The sequence below is a fragment of the Drosophila santomea genome, unplaced genomic scaffold (genome assembly GCF_016746245.2).
Source record: "Drosophila santomea strain STO CAGO 1482 unplaced genomic scaffold, Prin_Dsan_1.1 Segkk9_quiver_pilon_scaf, whole genome shotgun sequence".
NCBI lineage: Eukaryota > Metazoa > Arthropoda > Insecta > Diptera > Drosophilidae > Drosophila > Drosophila santomea.
This window is the reverse complement of record NW_025319030.1, coordinates 262,509-277,165: the sequence shown is the minus strand read 5'-3', so window position 1 is coordinate 277,165 and position 14,657 is coordinate 262,509. Positions and strand designations below refer to the sequence as shown.

Here is a 14,657-nt window from a genome sequence, read left to right as displayed (position 1 = left end):
GGCGGTTTTGTGGGCGTTAGATTGGGCGTGGCAAAAAGTTCTTTTTGGCAAATCGATAGAAATTTACAAGACTAATACAAAACAAAAATATCAAAACATTTTTCAAAAGTGTGGGCGTGGCAGCTTTGGGCGGTTTGTGGGCGTTTAAGAGGGCGTGGCAAAAAGTTTTTTGGCAAATCGTTAGAAATTTACAAGACTAATACAAAAATGAAAAAATATCGAAACATTTTTCAAAAGTGTGGACGTGACAGTTTTGGGCGGTTTGTGGGCGTTAGAGTGGGCGTGGCAACATGCATCGACAAACTTGCGCTGCGTCTATGTCCCTGGAGTCTGTATGCTTAATCTCAACTTTCTAGCTTTTGTAGTTCCTGAGATCTCGACGTTCATACGGACGGACAGACGGACAGACGGACATGGCCAAATCGACTCGGCTACTGATCCTGATCAAGAATATATATACTTTATATGGTCGGAAACGCTTCCTTCTGCCTGTTACATACTTTTCAACGAATCTAGTATACCCTTTTACTCTACGAGTAACGGGTATAAATATTATTTTAAACAGTTTAATCATTTTCACAACGATAATATACAATTCTGTCGTTCCGATAGGATATATTTCAAACAAATAACTTAAGGTTGCCACCCATAGATTTGTAGAGTGCGTGGAAAAATTTGGCGTCTAAAAATTCAGTACGATTACATTTCTAACAAAATGCCACGTACTTCTTTATTTGATGTAGATAGATGATGACCAACAGTTTCTTAAAATGGCCAGCGGTGATGCGGTAAACTATCCTAAGAAAAAGAGCACAGAACCCATCTACAATCAAGATGGCTTTTCGGAATATGATATCCAAAGGCCGTGCTCCAGGTAAGAACTTAAAAAAAACAGTCATATTTAATATCAATTTAATTTCATATTCAGCGCTTTTCGAACCGTAAATGAACCGCACCCAAACCCCATACCCTCCAAGTTCCGCATCGACAATGTTGTTCCGGACTTTGGACTCGAGGAGAATTCTAACGTGCTTCCCAAAAACTGGCAAATGCTACCTTCAAGTTCATCAAGGATTGTCAAGAGTCGACGATGCCCCAACGAAGGAAAAATATCTCCAAATGTGCGTCAAACTGTTCCAAGACCTACCGTCGATACAGAACCCTCACCGCTGACACCCATTAAGGGGACTTTGGTGGATGAGTATGATACAGATCTGCTGTCGTCAGAGGATATTTGGAAGATCTATATGGATGTGAAGAAGGGGCTTATAAAGCCCTCGGATGCTATATGGCCTTTGTTTTGCATGGCGAATTCGGAGGCTTCCAAAACTCCGCCTCCGAGTTTAACGTAATCTCAAAACTTCAATGAATTTCCTCCGAAAACAGTTCGATTTGACGAAAACCTATATAATAAGAATACTTTTGAAACTGGTTTTGAGAGGAAAATCGGAAAAAATGAGTGGCGGGTCTTGGATCAGTGGATAGAATCGGAGGGGCTCAACGGATCCTATAATGATATAGAAGAATCGGATTCAAAGGGAAAGGTCGATAGTGACGCCAAGAAGCCTCGGATTCTGGACAATGAAGATGTCGCCTTCGCTAGCTTCACCATTGGAATCGAAGAGGAGCGGGCCATCAACGGATCCAATAATGATATAGAAGAATCGGATTCAAAGGGAAAGGTCGATAGTGACGCCAAGAAGCCTCGGATTCTGGACAATGAAGATGTCGCCTTTGCTAGGTTCACCATTGGAATCGAAGAGCAGCGGGCAATCAAGGAATAGATAAAATCGGAGGGCCTCAACGAACCCCACAGTGATATAGAAGAGTGTTCACGCCAGAAGGGCGCAAACAGTTGAGCGGCAGTGTAAGCGGCCAATGCTTGTACTCAAAGCTCCTCCACGGCTCGCAAGCACCGCTGCTCGCGCTCTCCTTCTCTCCTCGCGCTCTCCTTCTCTCCTCTCGCTCTCCCTCCTTCCCGCAAGGTATTCACCACTCCGCGGTCCCGCGGTATTCCCAATGTTAGGTTTAAGTTAGTCTTAATTTACAAGTGTTGTAATAAAGTGCGAAATTGAAGTCGATCCCGTGACTTTTACATTTCTGGAGGAATTTATCAGCAGCAGCCGCAACAGCAACAACAACGACGTCAGAAGCCAAATTATCAGAAGCCAAATTATCTTGGACAACAACTCCGCCCACTCCATTTCATGGTCCTTCGAGGCCTTGACATCCTCATCCTACCAGCGCTCCTTGCGGAAAAAATCAAGATAAGTACGGCTTTATATCCTATTCCGTCCGTGGTCGCCATTTTCGTTTTTTCCAACGGCGTTATTCTTTCCGTCCATCCGTATCAAGTGAAAAGTGAAAATTAAGTGAAAATATATAAGTACATGCGCCCAGCCACCGTGATTACTTCTTTTTTTTAAGTGCATAAAAAAGCACTTTGCCAATACCGGCCCCCAAATTCGTCTCACGGTGATCCGCTGGTATCCAAGCGCATATACATATATGTATATATATACATTTTTTTAAAACACTGTCCAGAATTCACTATTATCGTCCGCTGCTAAACTGCTGTTTTTTTGCCTCAATAAAAAATACAAACCACATATACATATTCAGCAAAATTTTACATACACATAAAATTATACATACCCATAAATATACATATATATCCATACACATATATCCATACTCATATAAATATACAATTACATATTCCAATAAAATTTACATCTACATACATATATAAGAATCACTCCAGAGATTTTACCAATTTAATACACAAAATAAATATATTACCAAAAATAATAAATAACATCGAATGCGAACTGAGAACAATTTTTATCTCTTGGCTCAAAATAAAACACAAATCTCGACATACAGAATAAAATAAAACCTGACTTGTTTCTTCCGATATTACATTACATATATATGTTTAGACTCCAAATAATACATACATACATACACACAGTCGCGACTTACATAGGCTTGCCAAGTGCAAGTTCTTTCGTCTCCTCTTTGTTCTTTATTGCCCTGACAAAAACCGGCGCATAGCGACGAGAGAATACCCTAGAATCGAAACATAAAATAAAATAAATAAGTCCGACGACAAAATTTAAGAAAAAACTGACCCAATTATTTAATAATTATTTAAGCCAAATAATAATTTTTTACAAGCTATTTCTGGCTCCTATTTCTGGTTCCTAAATTAAAATAATTATTTATCAGTTCCACCCAAATTTATCAGCCTCCCAACTTGGCTTTTTGGCGTGTTTGTTGGTTTTTTTTTTTGGTGTTTATGTTTCGCATCCGTTTGTCGCGATTTTTCGTTGTGGTCCTAAATCCGGTAGCTATTTTTATAAATTAGATATCATCCGAACTCTATTCGTTAGCTATTTTTTTTTTTTCCATAAATTCAAATTTATAGCTATTTTCTATATATTTTTTTCGGGATCTCAAGTCGGTAGCGATTTTTTATAAATTATTGGCTATTACCCAGACTGCTCTGGTAGCTATTATTTAGCTATTTTTCCATAAATTCCAATTTATAGCTATTTTCTATATATTAGCTATTTTTTTCGGGATTTCCAATCGGTAGCGATTTTTTATAAATCATTGGCTATTATCCAGACTCCAGCTGGTAGCTTTTTTTAGCTATTTTTCTAGAAATTGCAATTCATAGTTTTTTTTTGTAAATTTGAGCTATTGTTTCCAGATCCCAATTGCAACTTTCTCCCGAATTCCGACGAGATTCTTTGTCCATCCAGATTTGGGTGCTCTGGTTCTTTTTCGATTCCACATTTTTTGCGGCGGGCAGGCCTTCTTGACTTCCTTCTCCTAGGGCACAGCTGAGCATGCTCCTAGAGGGAGACAAGAAAAAGATACCCGCACCTGGAAAAGTACAAAAGTTCAACCCGCAATCTCCGCTATCCACTCGCGGTGCGCCAGCACCCAAGTCCGTTAGTCCCAGGGTCAAAACCGCGACTCCCACTCCAAAAGCAAAGGTTTTGCCATCGACCAGTTCGAAGACAACTCCTAGGATTGTCATTTCCCGACCAGTGACGCGTCTAGTGAGTCTTCTCTATCGAGAAAATCCGAGAGTCCCTCCGCTGTCGGGACTGATTTCCTCCGCGTCACACGCTCAACCACAAAGAAAATGGCATCCTCTGAGCAGCCAACGCCCGCAACCGCAGCGTTGCATAAATTCATCGCCGTCAGTGATCGCGTAAGCCTTTTCGAAGCGAAGATCAACACTCCTGATCAAGCCTCTCCGTCCCTACACACGTTACAAGTCCGTCTGCAACAGGTGCGAGCCTTATGGGACAAAGTGGAAAGAGAGTACGAAACATGCTCTGACCTAATGGCCCAAGAAGGATCCCTCGACACAGTGTCTATTCTCCAGGCCAAATATGACTACTGCTACTCAGTATACGAGTCATGTGCAGCACAAATTGGCGAAACAATCGACAGAGCAACGCCTCAAGTCGCGCAAGCACCCTCTCAGCCGCTAATTTCGTCCGGCTGCCGCTTACCTCCATGCGACACGGAAGTCTTCGATGGCGACTACCTCCGATGGCCCACTTTCCGGGACCTATTCACGGCAATTTACGTAAACAACCCCAGGCTGACTCCGGTCGATAAACTATTCCATCTCCTAACGAAAACAAGTGGCGAAGCAAAAGCCATCGTGGCGAAATCTCCTCTCACGAATGATGGTTTTGCTTCAGCGTGGGAGGCGCTTCGAGATCGGTTCCAAAACAAGCGACTTTTAGTCAACAGCCAGCTCAAGTTCCTTTTTAACTTGAGTTCAATTTCGCAAGAATCTGGTCATGCTCTAAAAGAGCTACAATCCACGATTCAGGGGTGTTTAACAGCACTAGCGCATTCCCAGGTATCCACAGAAAACTGGGATTGTCTCTTGGTTTTCCTTTGCGCGAGCAAACTGCCCAAGCAGACCCTGTCCTTATGGGAACAGTCGCTAACTGCCAAATTCGAGATCCCAGCTTGGGAAGAAATGAATGCCTTCCTGAGCGAAAGGTATCGGACATTGGAAGCCATCGAAGATATGAAACCGACTCAGGCAGTTCCAAAAAGGCTTCAATCCTTCGAGACAAAGATCAGCACCAAACAGAAAGGGTGTGACTTATGTTCTAAGGAGAACCATCCGGTCAGATTGTGCCCGCGTTTTCTTCAAATGTCTGTTGACTCGCGATCCGGCTATATAAAAAAGAAGCAGCTATGTCTGAATTGTTTTGCCAGAGGTCACCAGCTACGTGACTGCACAAGCACACACAGCTGCTTTACATGTAAGGGCAGGCACCATACGCTGCTGCATCGCAGCCCCCAAATTCCGAAAATGCGAGTTCCTCAACCTCGCCCCCTACACATCAACCTCCGAGACCCTCCAGCAGAAATGCATCGGCAAGCACCTCAGCGGTGCAAACTTTTTTCGCGTCCGGCACTTCAGCCGTCCTACTGAGCACAGCGATCATTGACGTGTGCCATTTGGTGACGAACTACCGAGCCCGAGCCTTAATCGACTCGGGATCCGAGGCGACGTTCATTTCAGAACGCCTGTTCAACCTCATCAAGTTGCCATTCCGCAACACCCAGACCCAAGTCTCCGGGTTAAATCATTCGGTCTCCGCGAAATCCTCGAAGCTGTGTCACTTCGGGATTCGCTCTCCTACTAAGCCAGGTCTACAGTTAGACACTGAAGCGTACGTCCTTCCGGAGCTCTCAGGCAAACTGCCCTCCTATCCGATCCCTCGGAATTCTTTGAAGGACCTGCCCGCACTCCGCTGGGCAGATCCTACCTTTTTTGAGAGCTCTCAAATTGATGTACTGATCGGGGCTGACATTCTACCATCCATAATGATGGATGGCACCCAACAAAATATTTGCGGCTCGCTCCTGGGCCAAGAAACTATTTTCGGGTGGGTGCTAACGGGGCCGATTTCCAAGGGTAAGCCGAAACGGGTCGCATCCTTCACGACCCAGGTGCACCAAATAGGCGACCCTGATTCGCTCGACACGCTTCTCAGCAAGTTCTGGGAGGTGGAGGATCTACCAGTACAGATGGTAAAAGAGTCGGACCCCTTTTGTGAAAGGAACTTCCTCCAAACAACAACAAAAGACGCAAGCGGGAGGTACGTGGTGACGCTCCCGTTCCGGGACCCCGAGAATACCGGATCCGATTTAGGATATTCAAGATCCATTGCGTTAGCTCAGTTTCTTAGAAACGAAAACGAAACGAAATATGACAGCGTGATCCAGGAGTACCTGGATCTGGGTCATATGAAAGAAGTTCCGCCGACTCACAATTCTCCCTCGTATCATCTTCCTCATCACGCGGTAGTTAAGCCCGAAAGCACCACTACAAAGCTTCGCGTTGTATTCAACGCTTCAAGTCCGTCGGCAAATGGGACCAGCTTAAATGATATCCTTCATGCTGGTCCAGTCTTACAATCCGATCTAACGATCCAGGTCCTGAAATGGCGTTATTTTCAATACGTCTTCAGTGCAGACATTACGAAAATGTACCGTCAGATCTGGGTCGATCCAAAACATACCCCGTTTCAAAGAATTCTGTTCCGAAACAAGGAAGGAGATATCCGAGACTTTGAACTAAAAACAGTTACCTTCGGGGTCAACTGCGCCCCCTTCCTCGCCATTCGAGTCTTGCAACAGCTGGCAGAGGATATCCAAATGCCAGCCGCATCATCCAGCAGCACATGTACGTCGACGACGTTCTGGCAGGGGCGAATGCCGTAAACGAAGGCCAAAGTTCGATTCGAGAGTTGCAAGCAGCCCTAAGTGCCTCCGGGTTTCCGCTAAGAAAGTGGACCTCGAACAACAAAAGCGTCCTCAAAGACGTCCCGGCCGAACACCTCCTTCATAGCGAGTTCCTCGACATCGATGCCGAAAGCACGGCCAAGACGCTCGGTATTCGGTGGAGGGCAAAGTCCGACGAATTCTATTTCGTTCCCCCCGAAATATAGGGTGTTTTTTTTAGAGGTATAGAACTTTAAATTGCAATAAAACAACGATGGATTATTCGATTGACATGAATTTTATTGACATGAAAGATAATCTTGTGGCATTACATTTTAAATATGATTTCTGGCATATGACCGCCACGGCTGGCTCGGATGTAGTCCAATCTGGACGTCCAATTTGCAATGACTTTTTCCAACATTTGGCCGTATATCGGCAATAACACGGCGAATGTTGTCTTCCAAATGGTTTAGCGTTTGTGGCTTATCCGCATAGACCAATGACTTTACATAGCCCCACAAAAAGTAGTCTAGCGGTGTTAAATCACAAGATCTTGGAGGCTTATGAAAAATCGGGAACAACAGCAATCTCGTTTTGGGCCCATTCGACGAATCTACGCCTTGCTTGATGATCGTTTGGTTTCAATTCTTGCACGAGTTGGATTTTGTAAGCACGCATGACGAATTGCCAAACCAAACTGAGAATAAATCACTTGACAGCTGTTAAATCGGTCGCCATCTTGAACAGTAATGCCAACTTAAAGTTCTATACCTCTAAAAAAAACACCCATTAGTTGTGGAACCCTCCTATACAAAGCGAGAAGTTTTGTCCCAAATCGCTAGGTTGTTCGATCCTGCCGGGTGGCTCGCGCCGTTCATAATCCGTTCAAAAATGTTCATGCAGGAGATTTGGTTGCAGAACTTAGGCTAGGACGATAAGCTTCCCACTGAAATGAGTCAGCGGTGGCAATCGTTTTTAGACGAGTGTTCCGACCTCAACCAGATCCGCGTTCCGAGATGGATCAGGTACCAGCCTGAGGTAATCATAGAGCACCACGGTTTCTGTGACGCGTCTCAGAGAGCCTATGGAGCGGCTATATACATCCGCGTCGAGATGGGGCAAAAGCTCCTGACTCGCCTGCTTACAGCCAAAACACTAGTGGCCCCGGTAAAAACCGTCTCCCTTCCTCGGCTAGAGCTCTGTGGTGCCGTGCTGTTAACCGAAATGGTGACAGCAATCCTTCCGCACATGCCCTCCGCCAATTCAGATATCCGCTGCTGGACAGATTCCACAATCGTCTTAGCCTGGCTACGAAAGCCTGCGTGCAACTGGACCACATTTGTGGCCAACAGAGTTGCCAAGATCACGCAGGCGACGCCAGTCGACTGTTGGGCACACGTTCGCTCAGAACAAAACTCCGCCGATCTAGCCATTCGAGGCGTATCCCTACATGAATTGGCAGAAAACCATCTCTGGTGGCACGGACCAGAGTGGCTGCAAGGGCCACGAGAGCTATGGCCAGCACAAAGCGACACTCTTCCAGTGACAGAGCTAGAGCAGCGCGCGGTCAAAGTGCATTTTGTCAAGGCCCCGTCCATCGACTTTCTCGAACGTTTTTCCAAATTGGACAAGGCCCTGCGAGTTCTGGTCTGTGTTCAACGCTTCCTTAAACGCTGCCGCAAAGGTTCGTTCTTGCCCAATTCACGGCCTACAAGTGAAGAGATCCGGGAGGCAGAACGAACTTTGACCTCCATTGCGCAGCGCAGAGCATATGGCCAAGAGCTTCAGCATCTGACCGAGAAAAGGCCTCTTCCAGTGTCAAGTCCTTTGGTGAATTTGTTCCCGTTCATTGACCAACACGGCCTTTTAAGGGCGTGCGGCCGTCTCACTGCCTCCAAAACCCTGCAATATGATGAACGTCATCCGATTATTCTCCCCTATGACTGTAGACTGTCGCGCCTCATCGTCCAATTTACCCACCAGATTACTCTTCATGGCGGTAGTCAATTGATCGTACGCCTGATCCGATCGAAGTATTGGATTCCTAAAATCAAGAATCTGGTGAAGGCTGTGGTCAATCCGTGTAAGATTTGCACGATTTACAAGAAGAGACTCCAAACACAGCTGATGGGCGATTTCCCGACAAATAGAGTCTCCTTCTCGAGGGCGTTCACCTACACGGGTGTCGACTATGCCGGCCCTTTCGAAATAAAAAATTATACAGGGAGAGCGTGTCTCATAACGAAGGGATATGTTTGTGTGTTTGTGTGCTTTTCCACGAAGGCTATCCATTTGGAACCCACTTCCGATCTAACAACCGAGAAATTTCTAGCGGCCTTTGCTCGTTTCGTAGCAAGGCGCGGTTGCCCTCAGCGGGTCCATTCGGATAATGGTAAGACCTTTGTGGGGGCGGCAACTTTGATTTCCAGGGACTTTCTCCAAGCTACCAAAGAGTCCGTGACTGATGCATATAGCCATCAGGGACTCGTATGGCGGTTCATCCCACCAGGGGCTCCACATATGGGGGGTTTGTGGGAAGCAGGGGTGAAAAGCTTCAAAACCCTGTTCCTTAAATCGACGTCAGCCCGCAAATACACATTTGAGAAGCTGGCGACGCTTCTCGCTAAGATTGAGGCTTGCCTCAACTCTAGACCCCTCTCCCCTATGTCCGAAGATACTTCAGATTTGCTGGCCCTCACACCAGGCCATTTCCTTATTGGAGGGCCGTTGCTTTCCACGGCGGAACCCGAGATAAAGGGCGAAGCCAAGTCGATAATAAATCGATGGCAACACCTCAAGGCACAACATCAGCAGTTTAGTGCACGGTGGAAAGAGGAGTATCTTAAAGAACTCCATAAACGAAACAAATGGCAATTTCCGACCAGGAACCTCCAAGCCGACGATATGGTAGTTGTCAAGGCCGAACGAATGGCGGCTCGGCAGAATCGTTTCTGCCTTTCCAGGAGCCGACGACCGCATTCGAGTCGTTGAGATCCGTACGTCTCGCGGCACCATAAAACGCCCTGTCCACAAGGTTATTCTTCTACCGATGGAGGACAAAGAGTCCTCCGTTCCTAGGGATTAGGGCACTTCCCCCATTCCGGGGCCCAAATAGTAGTCGGCTCATACTAAGCTTTTTATTTCTTTTATTGGCAGACTTACTACTCACTTCCTAAAATAATGGCTCCTCGTCCTCGTGCCACCCAGTCGTTGGAGAGCAGACGTACTCGTGGTATTAAATCCTACCGCTGCCGAGTCTGCTCTGGAATCCATCCTCTTCGGAAGTGCAAGAGGTTCCACAAACTGAGCGCTGAAAAGCGCCTTCGGGCAGTACTTATTAATAAGTACTGCTCGAACTGCCTCACCCATCAGCACTCAGGAGGAGACTGCCGCAGCCAAGACGGATGCAAGAAGTGTGGAGGAGACCACCACACTCTACTTCACATGCACGAGGTCCTCCCCGCTCCGACCCCGGCAGCGCTACCAGCTCCGACGCGCAGGGAGCGCCACCCCGCTGCACCTCGTCCGGTCCGGATTTCCCGCACTCCGCCACCAGCCCCAGTCGCCAACAATCGCCCGCGTCCGAAGGTCTCCGTCGGTGGCAACGGGGCAGCAGAAGGCTGTTCCCATCCTGCCTACAGTCATCGTCGTGCTGGACACGGGCTCGAAGACTTTCGAGACCGGGGCCATGATCGACCCATGCATGCCGGTGAGCAGCATCGACCGGTCGTTGGCGACTGCGTTCCGGCTGCCCATCACACGGCTGGGAGACGACGAGGTCTGCTCGGTGACACTCCGGTCCCGAACAAGCACCTTCCGACTCAACGTCGTCCTGAAGATCGAACCCAGCCTAAGGATCCGGACACCCATCCGAGCTCTGAGCGACGCCGCAAGGGCCAAGTTTGACGGTGTTCGTCTCGCGGACGAGCGCTTCCACCGGCCGGCCACCATCTCCCTCGTGTTGGGATCAGATGTATATGCCAATCTGATCCAACCGGGGTTCCTAAAGATTGAGGATGGGTTGCCCGTCGCGCAGAACACGGTGTTCGGATGGACCGTTTCTGGAGCGTGCACGGAGTGAAGAGGCCGATCCTGCTGTCTAGCCGGCCAGGGATACCTTTGCCTACGCAAGGGGGGGGGGGGGGGGGGTGAATGTTCACGCCAGAAGGGCGCAAACAGTTGAGCGGCAGTGTAAGCGGCCAATGCTTGTACTCAAAGCTCCTCCACGGCTCGCAAGCACCGCTGCTCGCGCTCTCCTTCTCTCCTCGCGCTCTCCTTCTCTCCTCTCGCTCTCCCTCCTTCCCGCAAGGTATTCACCACTCCGCGGTCCCGCGGTATTCCCAATGTTAGGTTTAAGTTAGTCTTAATTTACAAGTGTTGTAATAAAGTGCGAAATTGAAGTCGATCCCGTGACTTTTTCATTTCTGGAGGAATTTATCAGCAGCAGCCGCAACAGCAACAACAACGACGTCAGAAGCCAAATTATCAGAAGCCAAATTATCTTAGACAACAACTCCGCCCACTCCATTTCAAAGAGTTTGATATGTTATTAAGCCTAGCAAGAGAACATGAGAAGAAGCGGGATCTTCTGCTTGAGTTACTAAAGCCCAAGGATCTTATCTCCCAGGAAAAGGATGTTTGGAAAAAGTTTTCTCCAAAGGTGTTCGAAATGCCGCAGAAACCTGATTCCGTAGAGCCTGAGTTGTGGAAACCCCCACCCAACGAAAAGGTTTCCGTTGAAAATATTCCAGAAAAGGAACCAGAGAAAGCAACTGAATTCATTATGGAAAAACCAGAAAAGCCAGTTATCCTCGAAGTCAAAGACATTAAACCATTACCCCCGAGACCCGAGGATGAGGAAGCTATTCAGAGTTGGGTACAGCAATGCAGTGAAACCATTTCCCAACAATTGCAACTCCTCATCTATGAGGACAGTTCCAACAATCCAACTGATGCAGAACCAGAGGCCATTGACTTCGAAACCGAGATCAGCAAGGAGCAAATGAAGCCCCGAGTCCTGGGAGAAAGCTACAGAAATGTCTCAGCGGAGAATGGATGGCAGAACAGCTTCACAGTTTTCCTCGAGGACTTCGAGTACATCATTGACCAAACCATGACGGAGTTCAGGGACCCCCAAGCTAAGAGACTCCGCTCACAGTGGAACCAGCAGTTTGGATCAAAATCGGTGGAGAATTTGAGGAGATGTCTTCTGCTTCCGCCTCTGCCAGATCACTTGGACCAGTGCCTCCAGAGGATTAGAATCATAAGGCGTCCCAAAAGGCGCAAGGTCGAGGAATTGCTCATGCACGTCGATATGCATTTTTGCAAAATGTATTGCACACTGAGTATGAATAAGAACTTGGATCTGCAAAATACGGTTAGGTTCCTAAGAAACGCCGTTTACAATAACGACATCGATGTGATCCAAATCCGGTATGAGGCCACACAGATAGCCTGGATTTGGTCCGATGGCAGTGTCTTGATAATCAATGGAAGAGGCCATGCGATGCTTGCCGAAACACAAAGGGATCTGATGTTTAGGACCCTTGGGAGGGCGAACTTCAAAGCCGACCCCTCAAACAAGCTTCTACATCTGCGTCTCATTTCCTGCGCCCACTTTCCATTTGGGATCTCTTTGCCGAAGTTCACTGCGTTAAGCGTTCTTTCTCCAGAGCCCCATATGAAGTATGTCTACTACGTGGAAAAGGCAGTTCCCGGGGTGGCGGCCCGTGTTCATGAGACGGGAATGGTCCAGGTGTTTACCATGACCACGGGTGAGGCGGATAATATGCTGAAGAAGCTGTACCCTCTTATGGCCAATCACCGAAAGGCCACCATAGACGTCATCAAAAAGAAACCAATGGACTACGACTGACCAAAAAAAATGTAACTTACGAGTTACAAACAGAATAATGTAAGGATGTGATTGAAAGTAGAATAGTAATTATAATAAAGCTGAGAACGCTTTGGTAAACAATTCAATGGCTCAAAAATCGGTTCAATCATTATTTTGTTCTTTAGAATGAATAGGTGTGGAATTCTTTCTCTGCTATCAGATACCCGTTACTCTGCTATTGATTAGATTTTAATTAAACATAGATTTTACAAAACATAGATTAAAGATACTGCAGAATTGCTAAGCCAACTTCTCACTAGTATCAGTATACCCTCTGCCAGGGTGTGCAAAGTAAGCCGTATAACTATGTATCCTTCAAATATTTTCTGTCCCTCAAAGCATTTTTAAATTGTGTAGTCATGCTAATTTCGTTTCCTTTCCTTGGTTAATTGGTTTTTTTGCGGAAGAAGTGCCGCTTGAGACGTCGTCTTGGACTTGGACTTTTTTCCCCTTTTAGTTGCTCCCGGGGTAGTGTTTTTGTTGCTCTGGCTTTGGCGTTGGTTGGTGTCTTGGTGGAAAACAAAAGGCTTAAAAGGGGATACACAAAGGATTTGAGCAATCAAGTGCGCTTTTGAGCACGCAGACCGATAACAGTTTTATTCACGCTTGCTTTTTCCAGCCTCTTATTTTCCTGGCACCTGCCATTACGTTGAGGGCTAAGAAGAAAATGTGCTTTCGCCCTCAGTTTGTTTCAAAGTCATAACTATGCTGGGTTTTCAATATGCGCCCAAAGGAAACCACACGTATGCGCCATAAAGTCCTCCCATAAGGAAAGAAAAAAGGAAAAAGGGAAAAATAAGTAAGGAAACGGGGCATACAACTTCAAGTAGTTGGGTCCAAATGTCTGCACGGCTTTAGCCATCAAAAACAATACGGCCCGGAAGGGCGGACACAGAAAAAAGAATTCCGAGCGGTCTGGCTTTTGTCTTAAGTTTCACTTGAACGTCGAGCGCACACACGCAAGTACTCGGATGAAGGGACATTTAAATTCTGCAGCGGAATGCACCTATGGGCTTGGGGGTTTCCGGGCTCGGGGCATTTTAATCATAAGACTCTGGTGCCTTTCTAGCCCAAGAGCCAATACGAATTTCGCCCACTTAATTCAATGCATATTCGCCCAGCATCCAGTTTGATTGAGCTTAAGAATGCACTTTCAAGCAGCTGTACTTCGTGAACGAGGCAGTTCCTGAGCTAAAAGGATAATAATCAGAGATAAGGCAGGAGAGGAAGGAAAGTCGTAAGATAATCGGATGCAGCTCCAGTCGCTCTTAGGTCAAAAGGATGGCCCGGAAAAAACAGGGAAGCGGCTTGTAAGCCATTCCACAGCCACATACCTGCAAACAGGACCAACCAAAGCCAGAAAGCAGGTTAAAAGAGCCCGGAAGAAAGACAGGCAAGCAACAATGCTTCCAAAAAGGCAACTTCCAGCATAATACATGAATAAATACAAGAAACAATAACACCAATAGTATTATTTACATGAAAAAATGTGCATCAACACAAAGCTTTATACTCAACTTAGTAAAGCCATTAAGTTGGCTAATTAAAATTTTAAACTAGAGAACAATAATATTATATAGTGACATATTCATTTCTTCATACGACATATTCACTCTTCATATAAAAAAGCTAAAGCCGATCTTTTGGAAAGCTTCACTCTCGAAAAGCCTCATAAATAACATTCCCCCAAGATACGAACCGCTTAACGGCAACGAGCTTAATGATCTTTTAAGCTTGACATATAAAGCTAAGTAGAATTTAAAAGGCTTATGTTAATCCTCTGTAAAAGGTTTGCTGGGCCGAAAGAATACATTTGTAAATTAGTTCTTAACTGACCTCTGGTGAAACTTATTCAAATAAAGATCATAAAAAGGAAAATATATTTTTTTTCATTAAATCTATCACCAAAAAAGTTTATTGGCGCAGTCGGTAGGATACTGAAAAAAGTCCTAGTAAACTCGTTATCCTTTGACAATCTAGT

The 14,657-nt window shown here is 46.1% G+C and overlaps 1 pseudogene; it reads left to right on the top strand.

The window, feature by feature from the left end:
• The first annotated feature begins 968 nt into the window (after positions 1-968).
• LOC120457988 lies at positions 969-12,697 on the top strand (annotated as a pseudogene).
• Positions 12,698-14,657: the final 1,960 nt, after the last annotated feature.